The following is a 20,960-nucleotide window of genomic DNA, read 5'->3' as shown; positions in this document are numbered from 1 at the left end:
GATAAATTATTGACAATAGTCAGATTAAGGTGAATCTATGGTTCATTTTAGAGTATAGATCTGGTTATAGGAAAACATTCTGTAAGGATACTAAAGATTAGAGTTTATTTTTGATCTTCTAAAAGAAGTTCTGTATGTAGGATATATTAGCATATGTTATTTCTCACTTAGCAAGTACTCACTTTTAAAACAAAATAAGCACATTTTAAAAACAAAATAAGAATTAAACTCATGTTGTCGAAGTGAATGGTTGTATCTATACTCCCAATTTTGATATTACAGCTATATTTACTTCTTTAGTTAATATCAGTTTATTTGACATTTATCTATGATTTTTTACTCACTTGTTTTACTGTACTTAAGCAATATTTCCCTGTGCTGACTTTTACACATTTATTTAAAGAAAATGGAAATAAACATATGAGATAGGCAGTAAATTTCATATTCTTAAAATGGCATTTTAGTTAATATTAGTTGCCTAGTTTATTATAATTAAAAAGCAAATCTTTATACCATTTAATTAGTTTATGTTATATGCTTCCATAGTAAACACATGGACTTTTAATTGGAAAAATAGCCATGTGTATCATTTGCAGTTTGTTTCAAGAATCTGGATTTATTTATCGATACTCTTAATAAATATCGATGAGTGAGTAGTATCTTGTGTGAAGCCACATGAGATCATTTAATATTTTACTCATTATTTCCAGCTATTGTTTTCTTCTGTAGCACTGGGTGACAACAGAATCACCTAAATCTTGCTTGATATGATTTCTCAAATGAGTTATTACACATTTTATTACACCTGATATTTAAGAGTTAATTCTTTCATATCATAGTGGTTGATTAAGGGGAAACAAACAAATAAAATTCTTGAGCCAAGCCATAAAATGACTAGTACTACTAATAGATCTAAGTTGGTGAGTGAAAACTAAATTTTTTCATTAGCCCCCCCCCCCCCAAAAAAGGAAACAAACTGATTTTTATCTAGAGTATGTTAAAGCCATATCTTTGCATTGGTATAATCTGTAGGGATTTGAGGGCCAGAAAGTGTAAATTTAGTATTACCACTAAAGTATCCTAGAAACCAAATAAACATATTTCACATAGAAGCTGAAATAACTTATTTAAAATAATACAATTAGTGCAGTTAGGGAGGTGAGTTAGTCAGCACCATGCAGAATTTGTATGCTTGAGGCTGTAATAGTTTAATCTCAGGCCTTGGTGTATGTACTCTTTTTCAATCCCTTTCTCTTTAATGAATAAATTGTTAAAAATGGATATAATTTGTGAATGGTGTGTAGACAACTACCTTGGGGAGACATGAAATTGTAGTTATGTGACTACATATAAAAACAACTGTCTTTTAAATCATAATTTTTCCTAGTAAAGCCATGTAAGAAAAAAAAACTATTAAAAATGTATAGCTTAGGCATGTCTATTCACAGTGTTAATGTTAAATGCTGTTTAACTTATATGTATGCCAATTTCTTAAAAGATGAGAAATAACTAAATTTAATATCAAATCCTATTGAATAATTATAATGTTTTTTTAAGTTGAAATGGAAAATAAACATTCATGTTCATTCTTTAAATAGTATTAGCATAGGGTTATTCAATGATTGGTTTGGACTGTTTACTGATCATATAAATAATTGGGGAGTATAAAGAAGACTATCAGATTTGTGTGGCTTCCTGTGTTAACCACTTTCTTATGGTCTTTCATAGAATCCTGCTGCATCACGGAAGCTGGGAGTTCTGATGTTCCATTGAACTCACAATGGAAAGTCTTGACTTGACCGGTAAGAGCAACGACATTTGGTGTGAATCTTATTGACTTGCCTGGAAACAGTGAAGCAGTCAAAAATAATATACTATCAGGGCTGGTCTCAACTTTTCCCTATCTAATGGACTTACCTTTAATGTTATTGATAATTGGGGAAGTGCAATAATTGTGATTATGAATTCTTAAAAAGCTATTTCAAAAATTCTGGTTATTTCTCCATGGTGTATTCCTTATGAAAAAAGTCAAGTTACATATATGGAGAGGTAGCACACTTAAATTGGAAGGCAGCTATGCTCACTGCTCACCATTATACTACCAACGCAGCACACCTAAATTGATACAGTCCCCCAAAGCTAATTATTTTCCCCTGCTGTTTGGAGGTTAATAGCAAATGAATCAGATTAGAACTATTGAGTTTATATATATATATAAAAAAACCACTAAGAATAATAGCATATGTAATGGCACAAAACTTTTGAATATAAAAACCACTCAATGAAGAAAAGTTGAGATTTTAAGGTCTATATGTGTGGCGAATGATAGCAAATGCTGCACCTCTGTCCTTTTGTGCATGTTATTTTTAAAGCTTTCTGTGGTAGGGTAAATGGGTTTAAGTATGGCAATAGTATTTCAGGTTTAATTTTAAAACAGCTAATGTATTCTTTTTTAGCCTGGAAACAAGTTGATAACTTACTGAGGTTTAAATTTTTTGCAGTAAATTTGATATGACTTAAATATGGACCAATGTAGTAATTGTTAATTTTCAATTTTTAGGATATAAACAAAACAACAACAAAAAAACCACAATTTCTGACCACTGAAAATTGACCTTACATCTTGCTTTATTTTTGCTAGCTTATTAAATGTTTCTAGAATATCTAAAACACCAGTAAGTGTACAACTGTGTGTTCTTTTTATGATAACGAGCATAAATATAAAGCCTCTGAACCATTCTTCTGTCATTACCTAGAAATACATATTTTGTATAATGTATGTAATTTAGCTTGAATGTGTATTTACTAGGCTATTGAAACACTAATAAAACCTTAATATCAGAGAGAAGATTGAGATTTAATTGCCATATTTCCTCCTTTTTGGTCTGTTCTTTAAGATACAGTTAAGTTAGAAATGTAAATTATGAATCAAAGAACACCAGTTAGGATACAGTAGTAGGTTGTATGTGCTTTCATGGGATCAACTGGTTTAGATAGAGACTGAATATTTATACTGAAATTTCAAGTATTTATATTGAAAATTCAAGTATTCAGTTCCTTTTTTTTTTTTTTTTTTTTTAATTTATTGATCTAATAATGATCAGTAAGACCTTAGGATAAGAGGGATACAATTCCACACAATTCTCACTACTAGAGTTCCGTATTCCATCCCCTCCACTGGAAGCTTTCCTTTTCTTTCTTTCTTTCTTTCTTTCTTTCTTTCTTTCTTTCTTTCTTTCTTTCTTTCTTTCTTTCTTTTCCTTTTTGTTGCCCTTGGTTTTTTTTTTTTTTATTGCTGTTGTAGTTATCATTGTTGTTATTGATGCCGTCGTTGTTAGATAGGACAGAGAGAAATGGAGAGAGGAGGGGACGACAGAGAGGGGGAGAGAAGCACACCTGCTTCACCACCTGTTAAGTGACTCCCCTACAGATGGGGAGCCAGGGGCTAGGAATCCTTAAGCCAGTCCTTCTGCTTCCAGGCCACGTGCGCTGCTCTACCGCCAGACTCCCAGTTTTCCTATTCTTTATCCTTCTGGGATTATGGACCCAGGATCATCTGGGGTGCAGAAGGAAGAAGGTCTAGCTTCTGCAATTGCTTCTCCACTGGACATGGGCATTGGCAGGTCAGGCCATACTCCTAGGCTGTTTCTTTCCCTAGTGGGGCAGGGCTCTGTAAAGGTGGGGTTCCAAGACACATTGATGAGATATACTTAAAATAGGCTTTCTAGCTTCTTCCAACATGAAGGCCCCAAATCTCATCTGCTATGTTCTTATCTTCAGGTTCCTGATTATTAAACAATTTGTGCTACTTTATACCTTAATTTTTTCAGCTACCAAGTTGCAGATGTTACCATGACGCCACCCTGACTTCAGTTTCTAATCTAAAAGGAAGCTAAGTTTAGTGAGGCTTGAGAGAAGTTCAATTTGTGGCAGCATATTCTGAATTCACTAAATACGATATCTAGAAAGTAAAGTGGGCCACTTTTTCTGACCTCTTGTAAAACAAAATTAAGTTAGCATTAGCTAACGTATGGTGACATTTACTAACCGTATAATCTATATTTCTGTATGTTAATCAGACTATTGTAGTAAAATATTGACCATAAACAGAAACTTATGAACTTCAAGTTGCTTATAAATTTTAAAATAAAAAGTTTAATTGAAGAGATCTGAGACTATATACCTCTAACTGATATATGTTTTCATCTTAAATCCAGTACTAAGAAGATTACATACAAAACCAGTAATAGTTTAGGGAGCAAATCCTGGAAAATGTTACTTGGCAAATGTTTCGAGATATTAGATGCTAGTTTCCAAAAAATCTAGGAAACACATCATCAGTCAAATTAAAGTTCCTCTTTAAATATTCAAAGGCTCTCCCAAGTCTAAAAAATATTTTACACTCATGTTAATATTCTTTTTTTTGCCTTCAGGGTTGTTGCTGGGGCTCAGTGCCTGTACCACTAACCCACTGCTCCTGGAGGCCATTCCCCCCCCTTTGTTGCCCTTGTTGTTGTAGCATTGCTGTGGTTATTATTGTTGTTGATACTATTATTGTTGGATAGGACAGAGAGAAATTGAGGAGGGGAAGACAGAGAGGGGGAGAGAAAGACAGACACCTGCAGACTGCCTGTGAAGCGACTCCCCTCCAGGTGGGGATCCGGGGACTAGAACCAGTATCCTTAAGCCTGTCCTTGCTCTTTGTACCACGTGCGCTCAACCCGCTGTGCTACTGCCCGACCCCCCATGTCAATATTCTTAACGAGCCTGCTTCCTTCTGCTCCATGCCACTTTTGTTCTGGAGCAGAATTGAAGGAGCAGTCTCTGAAGTGATGCGGAGTCTCTGAAGTCTTGTGGAGGAAGGAGAAAGGAATAAATATGGAACCACAGCTTTATAAACTGCTTGGAAGTGACTCATGTTACTACCTTTCATATATTACTGGTCAAAGTGTTTATCACATGTCCCGGAGTTGTGTCATGGTCTAAACGTGGCTTTTTAGAGGGGTGAAAGGCACAGCATATATTTTTATTGTAATGTATTAGGTTTTCCAAGAAGTCCTGCAGTAAATGAATCTGTTTAACGTGAAATTATTTGACCTTGAATCATTTAGTTGTTCTCATGGAACGCAGTGTACTATGATATCTGTCTATTACAAGTTTCAAAAAGAGCTGTCTGATGACTTGAACATTAGAACCTTCCTCACAGTTTAGAAATTGTTGCTGGTATATCTAATAGGCTCACCTTGCTATTTTAGAAGTAGTTTATAAATGAATGAAAATTACTTCAGACTGGATTCTGCAGTTTGTGTACACAGAGAGGAAGGTAATAATACTCATGATAATGTCTTGGGTATCCTAAATGGGTTATAGAATTTTGAACAAATAATATATAATTGGATAGAAGAAGAGAATGAGAAAATGAGTACTCTGCAGTTTTTTCAGTAGTAATCTATTTTTACCAGGCAATGGTAGCAAAATGCCTATACTTAAAATCAATTTCAAGAATCATTCTAGAAAAAGAATGAGTCATTGTAGGGAGGTTAGCAATTGTACTGTGGGAGGTCTTCAAGGCACTTCACCTGAAGTCATATTCACTATAAAGTGACTGCTGTATTATTGCCTCCTAAGCCTTCAAGATAATTGATAGACACACAGAACTTGTTGGCTAGTATTGATTTAATTCCACAGGCGTAATAAAAATTGCTACCAGATCTGTGTGGCTGAGATAAACTTAAAAGATCTAAGAGTGGGTGCTGTATGATAGATGACCCTATAGACCACACACTTTGTCATGCAGGCTTCACCTGGAAGTTCCTGCACAGGGAAAGCTTCATGAGAACTAGACAGTGCTGTGACGTCCTCGCTTTGTCTTCTCTTTCTCTGTTTCACTTTTTCTGGCCCTCTTTGTTGCTCGATATCTTAAACAAAAAAAAAAAAAGTGTTTGCTAGGTAGGAGTAGAAGAATCATGCAGACACAGGCATGGAGCCCTAGCTGTACCAGTAGGGGTAAAAAAAAAAAAAAAGAAAAAAATCTAGAGTATCTGTATTTTCTCTGATACTTATAGTCCCTGAAGATTGAGATGGAAGTAATTTTTTTTAATGTAAAGAATTTATGTGATTATCCTCTCCAAAGCCTTCTTTTGTCACAAAGGGTTAGATAATGATTCCTTCTTTCTGGGACTGTGAAAATTAAACTAAGTATGCCAAGTAACTGAAACAGTGTATGATACATAGGATGTACATAGGAATTACTTTTAACTATGATACATAGTTAAAAGAAAAATGTGTTCAAAGTTCAAGTATCTTGAATGCATCATTAAGTGTTTTTAGTAGTTATCTGTCCTTGTACATGTCTCTAAAATGTGCTTGAAATTTATGGTCACACCCTATACTATACATTTACTTCTCCAAGGACTTTCTAAAAAGTTGTCCTGAATAAATAAGAACTACTTTCATTGTAGCTCAGAAAGTTGAAAGTGGCTTTATCTTAATCACTGAAAGGGAGAATTCTGTGGAAATATTAGCCACTCTCTGATCTAATAATTCACTTCTTGCCACTGATAATTTAGAAATCCTAAGGACAGTGTGATTGTCAAATGTGTATATATGACTTTCACTCTGAATATCAATGAAGCTAGCCTTAAAGAGAAAATTTTATATAATCTTGAGATAAGGTACAAAGAGAGAAGGTAATGTCACTGGAATTTTCTTCTCAATTCAAAACAAATGCTGTTTGATTATCCAAAGAGTCCACATTTCTATTTCTGTGGATTATATGCAGATAGGAGAACCATTACCAGGTATCAGGATCCTGAAATCAGAAACTCCCAGGGTTGAGAGAAAATAACTTCAGTCACTTCGTAGTTTATTTCAAGTGTCTGGAGGGACAACACCTAGACACTTTAGAGATGGGAGAATGTCAGGTGTGTTAGTGATCAAAACTCTTGAGGAGTATTCATTGATAAAATCACATCACATCAAAAGGAACAAAAGATCAAAGATGCTCATAGGCAAATCATGTCATAGCACAAATTACTTTCAAGGTATGGGAGACATCAAGAATGTGTTAAATGTTAATTACAATAGTCTTTGTCTGAATGTTACTAGTTAGGTGCAGTTCTTTAATTCCTCAAGAAATATTCAAGTCGGGGCAGGTGGTGGCACATCTGGTTAAGCACTCACATTACAGTGCTCAAGGACCCAGGTTTAAGCCTCTGGTCCCCACCTGCAGGGGGAAAGCTTCACAAGTGGTGAAGCAGGGCTGTAGGTGTCTCTCTGTCTCTCTCCTCCTCCTCTTTTAATTTTCTCTGTCTCTATCCAATAAAAATAAATAAATATTTTTAAAAGAAATATTCAAGTCATTCTATTATGTACAAACCCCAAACCCTAAAGGGAACTACCCAGAGGTTAGAGTTAATGATAGTATTCTGCATAATGTCAAGGCCTGTGGGCTGCTGCCATTAAACTCACTGACACCCTTCATACTCCTCATACTCTTCTGCCTTAAGGGGAAGGAAGTTGTGACAAAAAGGAGTGCCCAAAGCCTTTCTGGGCACCTGTTAATAGTCAGCCAAACATGTTTTGTAAACATGGAGGCCTTAGGTAAAATCTGTAGAATTTCTACTAAGAACAAAGATCAAGAAATTTGGGATCAGAAAACTGTTTTAATTTTTTTTTTTTTTTAATTTATTGGATAGAGACAGGCAGAAATCGAGGGGGTAGGGAGAGGTAGAAAGGGAGAGAGACAGAGACAGGCAGGAATTGAGGAGGTAGGGGGAGGTAGAAAAGGAAAGAGACAGAAACACCTGCATGCAGCCCGGCTTCACCACTCGTGAAGCTTTCCCCCTGCATGTGGGGACTGGGGGCTCGAGCCTGGGTCCTTGCGCACTGTAATGTGTGCACTCAACCAGGTGCACCACCACCTGGCCCAGGTCAGAAAACTTCAACAGTTTAAATATGCTTGTTACTATTTTCCAATGAAGTGTTAATTATTTTACTCTTTTTAAAGAGGATTTCTCTGTTGGCATTATCCTCTCACAGATTCACACATTCTGGTATAATAGTGATAGATCATATGGTTCAAAGCCTAATTCTGTTTTTTTCTAAAATGATTTAGGGGTGAGGTTGAAATATTCTTTACATTGTTCCAAGCTTTCACTGTATAAATGGGTCTTTGTAACTATCAGTTACTTATTCTGTTAAATTATCAAACAGAAGTTTTTGAATAATAAAAGCTTTTCGTCACTAAAGATTACTTAGTCTTCTGTGTAATCTTCACAGACTAGATGCTTTTTTTCTCACAGTTCCAGAGTCTAAAACTCCATAATCAAGGTGCTAATATCATTTTTTGTTTCTGGTGAGGGCTATTGTCTTGCCTTATAGACAGCTACTCTCAGGGCATAGAGTTGCTCCCTTCCTTCCTTCCTTCCTTCCTTCCTTCCTTCCTTCCTTCCTTCCTTCCTTCATTAATTTAATAATGATAAACACGTCCATTGAATAAGAAGGGTACAATTCCACACAATTTATACAGCCAGAGTTCTGTATTCCATCCCCTCCTTTGGAAGCTTTCCTGTTCTGGGAATACTGACCCAGAATCATGGGGTGCAGAAGGTGGAAGGTTGGTCTTCTATAATTGCTTCTTCACTGGACATGGGGGTTGGCAGGTCGATCCATACTCCCAGCCTGCTTCTATCTTTCCCTATTTATTGGGCCAGGGCTCTGGAGAAGTAGTCTTCTAGGTGTGTGGCCTTTTCATGTGTGGAGAAAGTGAACGAACTGTGGTGTCTTTTCTTTTAAAGGCACCAACCCTATGTGATAATGGCCTCATCTATATGACTTGACTTTTAAGCTTTGCATATTATTGAGAAAAGTCAGGACACATTTTTGCATAGAAAACCAAAAATATGTCATGACTTTTTTTTGACAACTGGGTAATACAAAAATATCTTACTGGGATGTGAGTCTTTTTTTTAATTTTTTTAAAATATTTTATTTTATTTATTTATTCCCTTTTGTTGCCCTTGTTGTTTTATTGTTGTAGTTATTATTGTTGTTGTCGTCGTTGTTGGATAGGACAGAGAGAAACGGAGAGAGGAGGGGAAGACAGAGAGGGGGAGAGAAAGATAAACACCTGCAGACCTGCTTCACCGCCTGTGAAGGGACTCCTCTGCAGGTGGGGAGCCGGGATTCGAACCAGGATCCTTATGCCAGTCCTTGTGCTTTGCGCCACCTGCGCTTAACCCACTGCGCTATAGCCTGACTCCCGGGATGTGAGTCTTAAGCATACACATTTGATAACGACTAGTTGAGAGCATAAACTGTACTCGAGTGAGGTAAAAGCTAATTGCATTTTATTTTCTTCTTCATTTAACACAGTGTTAGGCAATGAAGTCAGAGCCTTGCACATACACAAACTAAGCTATGGTATTTATTTATTTATTTATTTATTTATTTATTTATTTTCCAGAGCATTCCTCAGCTCTGGCCTATAGTGATGTGATATTGGGGATTCAACTGGGGCACCCTTTGGTGCCTTGGGAATGAAAATTTGTTTGCATTTGTTTATGAAGTAATAAAGTTTACATACTATTATTTTCTCTACTGATTTATGCCTTTTCTATTAGGTCAAATTCACCAATTAAGAATTATTTAAATATAGTTAGGCATGACTTTACTTAAGCCATTAATACTAATCTGAAAAATGGTGGGTAAATTAATTTTATCCTATAATCTGTATTTCTTTTGGTTCCTGTTATAAAAGTGTGTCTCCAGGAGCATAATTGAATCTAATGGGGCAGAATTTCTTTCTTTTTTTTAATATTTATTTTATTTATTTATTCCCTTTTGTTACCCTTGTTGTTTTATAGTTGTAGTTATTATTGTTGTTGTCGTTGGATAGGACAGAGAGAAATGGAGAGAGGAGGGGAAGACAGAGAGGAGGAAAGATAGACACCTGCAGACCTGCTTCACCGCCTGTGAAGCAACTCCCCTGCAGGTGGGGAGCCGGGGTTCGAACCGGGATCTTTATGCTGGTCCTTGTGCTTTGCGCCACCTGCGCTTAACCCGCTGCGCTACAGCCCGACTCCCGAGGCAGAATTTCTAATCTCATTGTTCCTAGAGAATTTCACTACAACTTTGTGTAAAAGTACTGTAAACTGTATATACACTTAAAAGTGCATGTATATATTTGTATGAAAGCCTTTATTATTATTTTTTATGTAAGCACTTTAAGAGTCTAAGGTATTTAAATTCTCACCAGAGAGAATGCCTCCCCCCCCCCCCATGGATATATCTCTGAAACCTAGGAAATGTTACCTGGAATATGAAAGTTGTTCAGTAAAATTTGGCAAATTAGTATAGAAATTCTCATTTCATTAATCCTGTATTTCATTGAATTTGGTGTCAATAGACATCCCCTAGTTTACCTGTAGATAATTCTTTTTCCTAGATGAATTCAGGGAGAGTTCTTCAAAAATAACAGTTTTGTTCTTCAAAAATAAAAGTTTGTTGCTTTCAAGTTTAATCCTATAATTAATAAATGTGTATAAGCCTAGAACTTAAATAGGAAAAAAATTCCTAGTACCTGTTGATTGTGTGTGGTGGGGGGGGAGGGAGGTTGGGGGGGATGGAGCATTGAGCCAGAAAGGCTTAAAATTTAAAAAACCTTCTGCTAAGTGCTATAACACTGATTAAATTCCACTTTTGGATGTTTAATTGGGGTAAAGTACGATTATTTTTAGAATATCTATTCAAACTGATTTGTAAAGATATTTTGGTTTTATACTGACTGACTTATACAACCTTCTTAGTTTAATCTACAAACTCTGCTCCTCTCTTGGTTGTATTTTTCTTAAAAATCAGATGAATTTCATAGCTATTTCAGTGTTCCTTGGCATTTATTATAAGGGTACTTATTCAATGTCTCTTCTTGGCAGAACTCTTATACTTCAGGTAATGTTTTAGGGTACTGAATATTACCATTGGGATTTACAATACATAGGACTCTTGGGAGAAACTGGATTCTGAATAAGATTTTAATAATAATGATAATTATAATAATAAAACTGTGTTGGGCATTGTCCTAAGCATTTTCAGTCATTTCATGCTAATATAATAAAAAGTGACAATATCAGAAACAGTGAAACTTATAAAATATGAAATGAATTCATGTGCTGAATGGTATCGGCCCATTTATCCATCTAGACATCACCCAGATGGACATGTACCTGAAATTCTGTTTACGCCTTTTATGTTTAATTTGAATTAACACGATGTTTTTTCTCCCCCTCTCTCTTTTCTCCTCTCCCTCCCTGGCACTGTGACTTCATGTTTCCAGGCAGGCTTTTTTAAAAATTTATTTTATTAGTGATTTAATATTGATATACAGAATTATAATGTAAGAGTTATAGTTCCACACTCTTCACAACACCAGAGTTCCGTGTTCCCATTCTCTCAATTGGAAGCTGCAGTAGTTCTCCCAAGGTCACAGATATGGGTTGAGTGTTAGTTCTATAAAATATATATATATATATATATATATATATATATATATATATATATATTTGCCCATTTTTTCCTGTGGTCCTGCTTTCTCTTCCTATCTGAGTCACATTTACACCTAGTACTACTTCTTAATGCCCTTTCTTTTTTTTTTCTTATCTACCTAGGTCCTGATGGGGTTCAGAGCCCTCTGGTTATCTTCTCTTAACGTTTCTCTACCTCTGGGAGTATGAACCAAAATTGTCTGGGTTGCAGAAGGTGGGAGTTTTGCTTCTCTGATGGAAATGGCATCGACAGGTTCATCCTACCCTCCACCCAACCTGCTTTTGTCTTTCCCTAGTGAGGTAGGGCTCTGGAGAGGTGACACATTGGTGAGGTCAACCACCTAGGGAAGTCAGAATGGAATCATAGCATCTGCCACTTGGTGGCTGAAAGGCTGTAAGATACAAAGCAGGACAAAACGTTTAATAAACAGGAACCAAAAGGTAGGAATAGAGAAGATAAAATTAAGGATCAACCTGATGGTAGAAAGAAACTAGAAAGTCTATTTGAAGTATATTCCAAAGAGCCCATGATTTTAGTAATTTTTCCCTGAGTGTACTAAAAATATTGTCTGGGAACTTGTCAGAGTTGAGAATAGGGTTGGAAAGCTGGATTAGGCAAGAAAGTATCTCCCAAACTGGAAGAAAGTATATAAATATAATTAACTGTTTAATCCATCCATCTAACCACACACACACACACACACACACACACACACACACACACACACACACACACACACACACACACACACACACACACACTTGCACACACTCATATTTAGCCCAGGAGCCTGTGTAACTTCTGAGTCTGTTAGTCTGAGCTCACAGTCCAAGGTCACATCCTGGAACAAATCCCTAGGCTGCACTCATTTCAGGAGCAGTCTTCCTCAAGTGGCAGAGTAGGATGACCCAGCCTCCCTTCAGAAAGTGGGGCAGTTCTTGGGGGTCAAGGGGTAGCGCAGCAGATAAAGCACAGACTGCAACAAGCGCAAGAACTGGTGTAAGGATCCCAGTGTGAATGTGAATCCCACCTCCCCACGTGCATGGGGGTCACTTCACAAGCAGTGAATCAGGTCTGCAGGTGTCTATCTTTGTCTCCCCCTCTCTTGTCTTTCCCTCCTTTCTCAATTGCTCTCTGTTCTATCCAGCAACAACAACAGCAATGTCAACAATACTAGCAACAACAAGGGCAACAAAATGGGAAAAATAGCCTCCAGGAGCAATGGATTCATAGTGTAGGCACCGAGCCCCAGAGATAACCCTGGGAGCAAAAAATAAAAAAAAAATAAAAAGTGGGGCAGTTCCTACCATTGCTACTTTATAGTTAGGGTATGGTCCTGGAGAGGCCCACAAGAGGGCCTATGATGATGTTTCTGATGGAAGTGGTCAATGATGGTGGAGAGAGGGATCTATCAGAGGTCTAGGCCCATCATATCTATGTGGGAATCCAAGAATTCCCTGACTAGAGACGATGGGGTGGCCTTGTATTGGCCAAAAAGTCCTCCATTATGTGAATCACAATCTTTTGCCTTTATCTAGCTTTTATAGTCCTTTCTTTTTATTTATTTAAAGTTTTCAGGAATTCATAATTTGACAATATTTCACATAAGTAAATTACACATATATATTCCTATACATAATATTTTTTACCAGCAAAAAGCCTTTATACAGCAATTTATTTGCATTCTTTCAAGTGCATCTTTTACTTAGGGTTTTTATGTTTCAAAAAATCATTGTTAAAATACAGTTAATACTAAAGAATATTGTGGATAATATCACTCTATCTCCTTTTATTTTTTAAAATTTTCTTACCACTTTCATCACCAAAGGTCTTTGTCCCCACCCCCAGCCTGATAGATAACCAGTATAGCTCTCTCAGTCTTAGTTATAGATTGACATTTTCTGTTACATTCCTATGTTCAATTCTCTATATTTCGCATATAAATGAAACCATTCTATAGTGGTCCTTTACCTCCTTACTTCCTTCACTAAACATATTCTTCTCCAATTTCAGCCAATTTATTTCAAAGGACACACCATTATCTTTTTATTGCTTAGTAATATTCCATTGAGTATATGTCCCTTAGCTTTTTACCCAGTCATGTGTCTAAGGGCCTTTTGGTTATTTCAAGATTTTTTTTCTACTGTGACTAAAGACACTGTGAACATGGGTGTGCATATTTCCCTTCAAATCAACGTTGTTCCATCTTTTTTTTTTTTAATATCTATGTCCCTTTTTTTTTTTGTCTTTTCTGTTTTTATTGTTGTAGTTATTGTTGTTGAAGTCATCATTGTTGGATAGGACAGAGAGAAATGAAGAGGGGAGGGAAAGACAGAGGGGGAAAGAAAGACACCTACAGACCTGCTTTACCGCCTGTGAAGTGACTCCCCTGCAGGTGAGGAGCTGGGGGCTTGAACGGGATCTTTATGACAGTCCTTGAGCTTTGTGCCAGGTGCACTGACTCCCATTGTTACATCTTTTAGATAAATGCCTATAAGTGGAATTGCTTAAGGCTTGTTCATACTGTTCTCCATAGTTGCTGCACCAATTTGCACTTCTGCCAGTGGCGTTCCTCTCTTTCCACATCCTCTCTAGTACTTATCTTCTCTAGTGTTATTGATGGATCTCATTCTCATATGTGTGAGCTAGAATCTCAGTGTGGTTTAATTTGCATTTCTCTAGCGAATTGGTGCATTTTTGCTTATGTGGGTCATGTGTATCTCTTCTTTAGAGGACTCTCTAGTTGTATCTTCTGCCTATTTTTCTATTGGGCTGCTCCTTTTCTTTTTGCTGAGCTGTGTGAGTTCTTTATAGAAGATGTTTGATATCAATCACTTGTCTGAAGTATAGTGTGCAAATTATCTTTTCCCATTTGCTGGGTTTCCTGTTTATCTTTATGGAATTTTCTTTTGATGTGTAGTCATTTATCTGACAAGGATAGATTCTCAGTTGTTAAAGCATTGAGTGTCATTTGTTGTACCCGTACCAGCATTATGTTTATAGGGTCTGGCTTCAAGTTAGGAAGGAAATAGATCTAGGGTTTTTATGGAGTCTAAGTTAAACATACCTTTGCCAGTACATCTCTCTCTCGGCCAATTGTATACAGTGTTTCTTCTGTAGATTATCAAGAGGAGACAATAATGCTGATGCTGTCAGAGAGATTAGGGATATACCTTACTTTATTTTGTGTAGTTAGTTGAGTAGAGTGATTGAGGGAAGTGACTTTTTCAGACAAAGTGGGCCAGGTTCAAATCTGGGTTGAATGTTTGATCAAAGAAACACACTAAACGAGCTTTCTTGCTCCCCACCCCAAACTATGTTCTCAACATAGTTTAAGTTGTCAGTTCATCAGATAATTGCTTTATATTGTAAAAGAGACAATAGAGAAAAATTGAAGGAAAAAAATGAGCTATTCTCAGGTTTTTGTTTTTTTTTAATACCAAAACCTCTTGCTACAGTAGTCATTTTGTCTGCCAGTTGATGAAGCTCATTCCCAGTTCATTTGGTGAACATTTAATTGAATGGTAAAGTTTTGAGATTTTGGTGCTCCTGTTAAAATGATGGGTGCTGTCTTTATTATTCACTGGGGTTTCATATTTTAGAGAACATAAGATACATTTCTTTAATAAGGCTATTATCTTGTTGATGGGAAGGGTGTCCCAGTTATATCTCTTTTTTGTGAGTTTTTATTTAATAGTCAAGACTATAAAATTTTTTTACAGATTATTTCTATTGTAATAAAATGTTTAATAAATTAGTTTGTAATGTGCTTATGGAAAACAAATTGAGAACTTTTACTTCCTAATGCTTACAAACATCTTTATCCTTGCCTCCACATTGTCATCGACATAATGCTTACTATTGCTTCCTGGAGATTAGTTTGGAGAGGGAGAAACTTAAAAGTTTGCTTAGAGAAGGCAGATTTAAATGGATCAATTTTATTTTTAAGCTGTAGTTTGATCTCTTAAAAACATGACTTGGGGAATCAGATGGACTACAGACTAAATCTGTTTATTATGACTGGAGTGTGGGAAAATTACTTAGCTTTATCTGTGAACAGCAAGGCTGTTACAAGGATTCAAAGTGCAGGGAAGTGCAGTGCCCACCCAGTACATGGCAGAGTTAGTCAAGAAAATGTGCTTGGGGACCAAGGAGGTAGTTAGCAGTAAGGCACATACCTTGTGTGCACGAAGACGTAGGTGTAATCCCTGGCACTGCAGATGACAGTGGTGCTCTGTTCTCTCGCTGCCATAAAAAAATAAGAAAAATTACATTTTTTCTCAAATCAAAGCTTAAACAGAAATTAGAAGATAAATCCTCTATCTACCACTCAGTGATAGATAGTAGGTTTATTGATTTTAGTATTAATAATGCTTCGTGTTACTTGTATTAACAGTTATTACCTGAAACAAGTGAATTTTTTCTAAGACGTTTTAAAATATTCATTTGCTTATTGAGAGGAAGAGATAATATACTTCACTTTGGCAGATGAGGTTCTGGGGATCTTACAGGTAGAGTACATGATATGAAGACAGATTCTATAATTAGGCAGAAAGTGATTGAATTATACAGAATAAAACAGATGCAAAGATAAGTGTTTGAAGGAGAGTCTTAAGCCCTAGGTAGGAATATCTAGGAATACTGTATGGTGGGGGAATATGGGAGAAGTCTGGAGAAGATGAATAGATCTTTTCTGTTTGCTGGGTGGATTGTTTATAAGGATAAAGTGGAAAGCTGTAGCGAAAAGCTACCTATTAGCTGGCCTGGAATGCTAGGGTAAGTTTACTTTTTAAACTCTATTCTAAAAAGCAGAAGAACTAAACATCTTTGAGAAAATGTGAATGGAATAGTTTAGTTTGTGTATTTCAATGCTGTTTCTCAAAAAAACAAAAACAAACAAACCAAAAAAATGAAGTTTTTCCTGTGATATATACTAAATCGTTAGTACCTGAAAATAAAATGGGGAGTTGGGCGGTAGCGCAGCAGGTAAAGCGCACGTGACGCAACCGGCATAAGCATCCCGGTTCGAGCCCCCAGCTCCCCACCTGCAGGAGAGTCGCTTTACAAGCGGTGAAGCAGGTCTGCAGGTGTCTTATCTTTCTCTTCCCTTCTGTCTTCCCCTCCTTCCTTGATATCTCTCTGTCCTATCCAACAACAACATCACTAACAACAATAACTACAATAATAAAAACAACAAGGGCAACAAAAGGGGATAAATAAAATTAAAAAAATAAAATGAATATGTGCTGTAGTGTTCAGATAATACTACCAGTACTAGAGAGATAGTACTAGAAACTGATGGTGGCAGAAGGTTAGGTTAGGTTAGTTGTGAACTACAGAGAGGTTATCACATAATTATGGTCAGGTTGTAGTTATACATTTTAAATCAGCAAAGGAGAGATTGATATTGAATGTTAGTATAGCTTTAGAGAGAGATAGGGCTGAAACTCTGAAAATTTTTGGAAGTACAAAGTAGAAAATATGACACAATTTTTGGAAGGCAGCTATGCTCACCACTATACCACCAATGCCACTGTGACACAATTTTTGAAAGCATAATACCTTTTTAAAAATTTTATTGGGAATTTAATGAGTTATAGAGCACATTTGTCTATACATGTGTATGTTTTCCCAGTTCTCTGTAGCAGGTATCTGCTACGTACCTTTTTTATTATTTTAACTTACAACTTTTATTAGTGATTTAATAATGATTTACAAAATTACATGTCAAAAGGGGTATAATTCCATGCCATTCCCACCACCAGAGTTCTGAATCCCCAATTCTTCTATTGCAAGCCAAAGCAGTTCTCCTAAGGTTACAGATGTGGGTTGACTATTATCTCTACAGCTATCTGTTTACATAGTTGCCCCTTTTCTGTCTCCCTCTCTGTCTTCCTCTCCTTTCTCCATTTCTCTCTTTCCTATCCAACAACAACGACATTAATAACAACAATAACTACCACAATAAAACAAGGGCAACAAAAGGGAATAAATAAATATTAAAAAAATGCAAGACAAAATGGTTGATGAACAGGAACTAAAAAGTAGGAACAGAATAGATGAAACTAGGGATCATAGGTTGGAAGGACATTTTATGCATGTTTCCAGGGGCCCACGCCTATGGTAGTTTTTGCTTGAATTTGACAGCGAACATGAAATTAGATATTGTCTGAGGGAGTCGAGTGGTAGCGCAGCAGGTTAAGCGCACGTGGCACAAAGCACAAGGACCAGCATAAAAATCCCAGTTCGAGCCCCTGGCTCCCCATCTACAGAGGGGTCGCTTTACAAGCGGTGAAGCAGATCTGCAGGTGTCTATCTTTCTCTCCCCCTTTCTGTCTTCCCCTCCTCTGTCCATTTCTCTCTGTCCTATCCAACAATGATGACATCAGTAACAACAAGAATAACTGCAACAATAAAACAAGGGCAACAAAAGGGAATAAATAAAAAAATAAACAAAAAAATAAAAATAGTGTCTGAGAAAATGGTGTCAGAGTAAAGGGCTAGAAAGTTGGATTAGGGCAGAGAGTAGCTTTTATTCATGAATAAATTCTATGAATAAAATTAATTATTTACCTCCATCCACTGGACCCAGGGGTATAACCTTTAAGTCCCTATTGGTCTGATCTCACAGCTCATGGTCACAGCTGGGAACATTGTAGGATGCACTCATTTCAGAGCCAGTTTTCCTCAAGTGACAGGGCAGCATACTCCAGCCTCCCTTCGGAGACTGGGGCAGTCCCTACCATCTCTGCTTATGGTGAGGAGGGCAGGGTCCTGGGAAGGCCCACAAGAGGGCTTATGATACCATTCTTAATGGAAGTGACCAATGATGATGGAAAAAGGGATCCATTAGAGGTCTTGGCCCATCAAATTTGTGTGGAAATCCATGGATTTCCTGAGTAGGGCCCCAGATGATGAAGTAGTGTTAAATTGAGCAGAAGGACCATCATTAAGTAAGTCTCTTGTCCTTATCCAATTTTTGTAGTCCTTTATCTGACGACCTTAGACTTTCTCCCAGTTGTTAAAACATTGAGTGTCATCTGTTGAACCCAGACAGAATTAGGGTTTTGGGATTTGTCTTCCGGCCTTTAGAGAATTTATGATGCCTTCTTTAGGTACTTCAACTAGGATTCCAGGTTTAAGTCTAATCACTCAGGACTATTGAGCACGTTTACTTTGAGTTATATAACTGCCTCTTGTCTGTGTATACATGTACACCTGTACCCAGTACCCTAAACCTTAGCTTTTATCTATTATCTGTAACTTTGTTAGATGATGTGCCGTCTAATGTGGATGTAGATACTCCTATCTCTTAAGGAAGATATCACAAGTCTTTGAGGAGCTTTGAGGTTGATATCTCAGGCCCGGTATTTCTGGTTGCAGTTTACAGTAAAAATTCACTCTGCTACATACTTTATACCCCCTTTTCATCTACAGGTAAAGTCAAATAATCAGACTTGAGGTGGGAAAGGGAATAGAGTTTAGTTTAAAAGGAGAGAAAAAAACTGCAACAAAAATATTGGAGAATATGGAGATAGCTAAATGCTTTTTCAGTTAGGGGGTCTAGTAATCCTTTAGATATAGCAGTTTTCTGTTTTGATTGGTCAAAGCAGAAGCCATGTTATATATTGTTTCTGGTGTTACAGCTTTCATTGTCAAGGTTTTCATAATTCTTTTAGCTGAAACTGTATGTCTTTGTTGAGCACCATATAATGATTTATATCTACAGCTTAGGAACCTAGGATTAATCTTCTATAAATAAAATTTTAATATTCTTTAAAATTTTCTTACCTTAAACTATTTCAGCTCAGAACTTGTCCACATGCTAACATCATTTCCTCAAACTCATTGAAGCCATATTCTGTAACATATCATTAGAAAACATACATTCTAAACTTATACCCATAACATTTTTATTTATTATAATTGTTACAAAAGGATGATTAATACATTTACTATATTGCCAGTTCTTTTACAGAAAGTATAATGATACTCTAAATAAGGGTTACTTTGTTATTTTTTTCCTTTGGGGGGGATTAATGGTTTACAGTTGTCAGTAAAATACAGTTTTTCGTACATGTGTAAACTCATGAGAGTAGAAGGGCCACCTGTAAAAAGTTTCTAACTTAGAATCAAGATGCATAGTTACGTTGACAGTTATCTGTAGATGACCGTTAGAAAAGATAGATAATACTCAAACTAAGCGGGGACTGGATGGTGGCACACCCTGTTGAGTGCAAATTTTACCATGCACATGGACCTGGGTTCAAGTCCTTGCTTCCCACCTACAGTGGGGACACTTCATGAGTGGTGAAGCAGGTCTACAGGTTTCTTTCCCTCCCTTGTTATTCACCTCCCCCATCAAACTTCTGTCATATTGAATAAAATGAAGAAGAAAAAAAAATGGAAGAAAGAAAAATGGCCACCAGAAGCTGTGGATTGGCAATGCAGACAAGGAGCCCCTAGCAACTGGAGCCAAACAACAACAACAACAACAAAAAAAAAACAGCTTAAAAAGAATGCTCACACTAAATGATAATGCTTATAAATTAAAATGGTAGCTGTTAATTTTTGCATTTCTATACTGATTTTTTTCTGTGTTTCTCTAAGCTTCGCAATGATCACTAGATATATGTATCATCATTTCAATTTATTTATTTATTTATTTGGAAAGGTGAACAACACCATCACTCAGGCATTTTTAATACTGGGAATTGAACTGAGGACCTCATGCATGCTTGAGAGTTCAGTGCTTTATCCACTGTACCACCTACTGGACTGCATATTATTCTGATTTTTTTTTTTTATACAAGAGGGAATTGCAAGTTTGGGACATATATTATCAGAGCATTGTGGGGAGTAGACTGGGAAACAGCTGACCTGGTAGAGCATATACTATGTACCAGCATCTGTGTTTGAGTTTCTGACCACCTCATGTGAAGAGAAAGCTCCCACTGTTTCTCATTCTCTAAAAGAGAGAGGCAGAGAATGACTTTGGGTGCATGAAATTGTTCAGGTAACAAACCTCCAGTGAAATATTGGTGGTGGGGGGAAATCACTTAACTTTTAGCTAATTGGAGCCAAATCAGATTTTGGGGGGAGCAGGGCCTCTCTGCTCCAGGCCACTTTCTTTATTGAGATAGAAGGAGAAAGGGAGAGACAGAGACATAAGACACCAAAGATTTCTCCATTGCCGTAGCTCTCCTCCCACATGGTTCCAGGGCTTGAATTTGGTTCCTGTCTGACAATAATAGTTTTACCCCTACCCAGTGAGCTATCTCTTCCAACCCTTCTCACATCCAAAGATAAGAATGGTCCAAGCGGTTTGGGGGATATAATAGAAATCTTGCACTTTGATATCCTTTTTTTTTTTTTTTTTAAATCACTGAAACTTCGCCTCTCAGTGATCACTTTTT

At 36.7% G+C, this 20,960-nt stretch overlaps 1 protein-coding gene across 10 annotated transcripts in view; it reads left to right on the top strand.

Moving 5' to 3' along the window:
• Nucleotides 1-20,960, top strand: part of BBX (BBX high mobility group box domain containing) — a 339,966-nt gene that overhangs the window by 147,087 nt on the left and 171,919 nt on the right. For all 10 annotated transcript variants that reach the window (XM_060198418.1, XM_060198419.1, XM_060198424.1 and 7 more), the window contains one exon: nucleotides 1,729-1,802. The gene's annotated coding sequence lies outside the window, so the exon portion shown is untranslated. The remainder of the gene's footprint in view (nucleotides 1-1,728; nucleotides 1,803-20,960) is intronic.

This window comes from Erinaceus europaeus, chromosome 9 (assembly GCF_950295315.1).
Source record: "Erinaceus europaeus chromosome 9, mEriEur2.1, whole genome shotgun sequence".
NCBI lineage: Eukaryota > Metazoa > Chordata > Mammalia > Eulipotyphla > Erinaceidae > Erinaceus > Erinaceus europaeus.
Note: the sequence above shows the minus strand (reverse complement) of the source record. Positions and strands in the feature narration are given on the sequence as shown.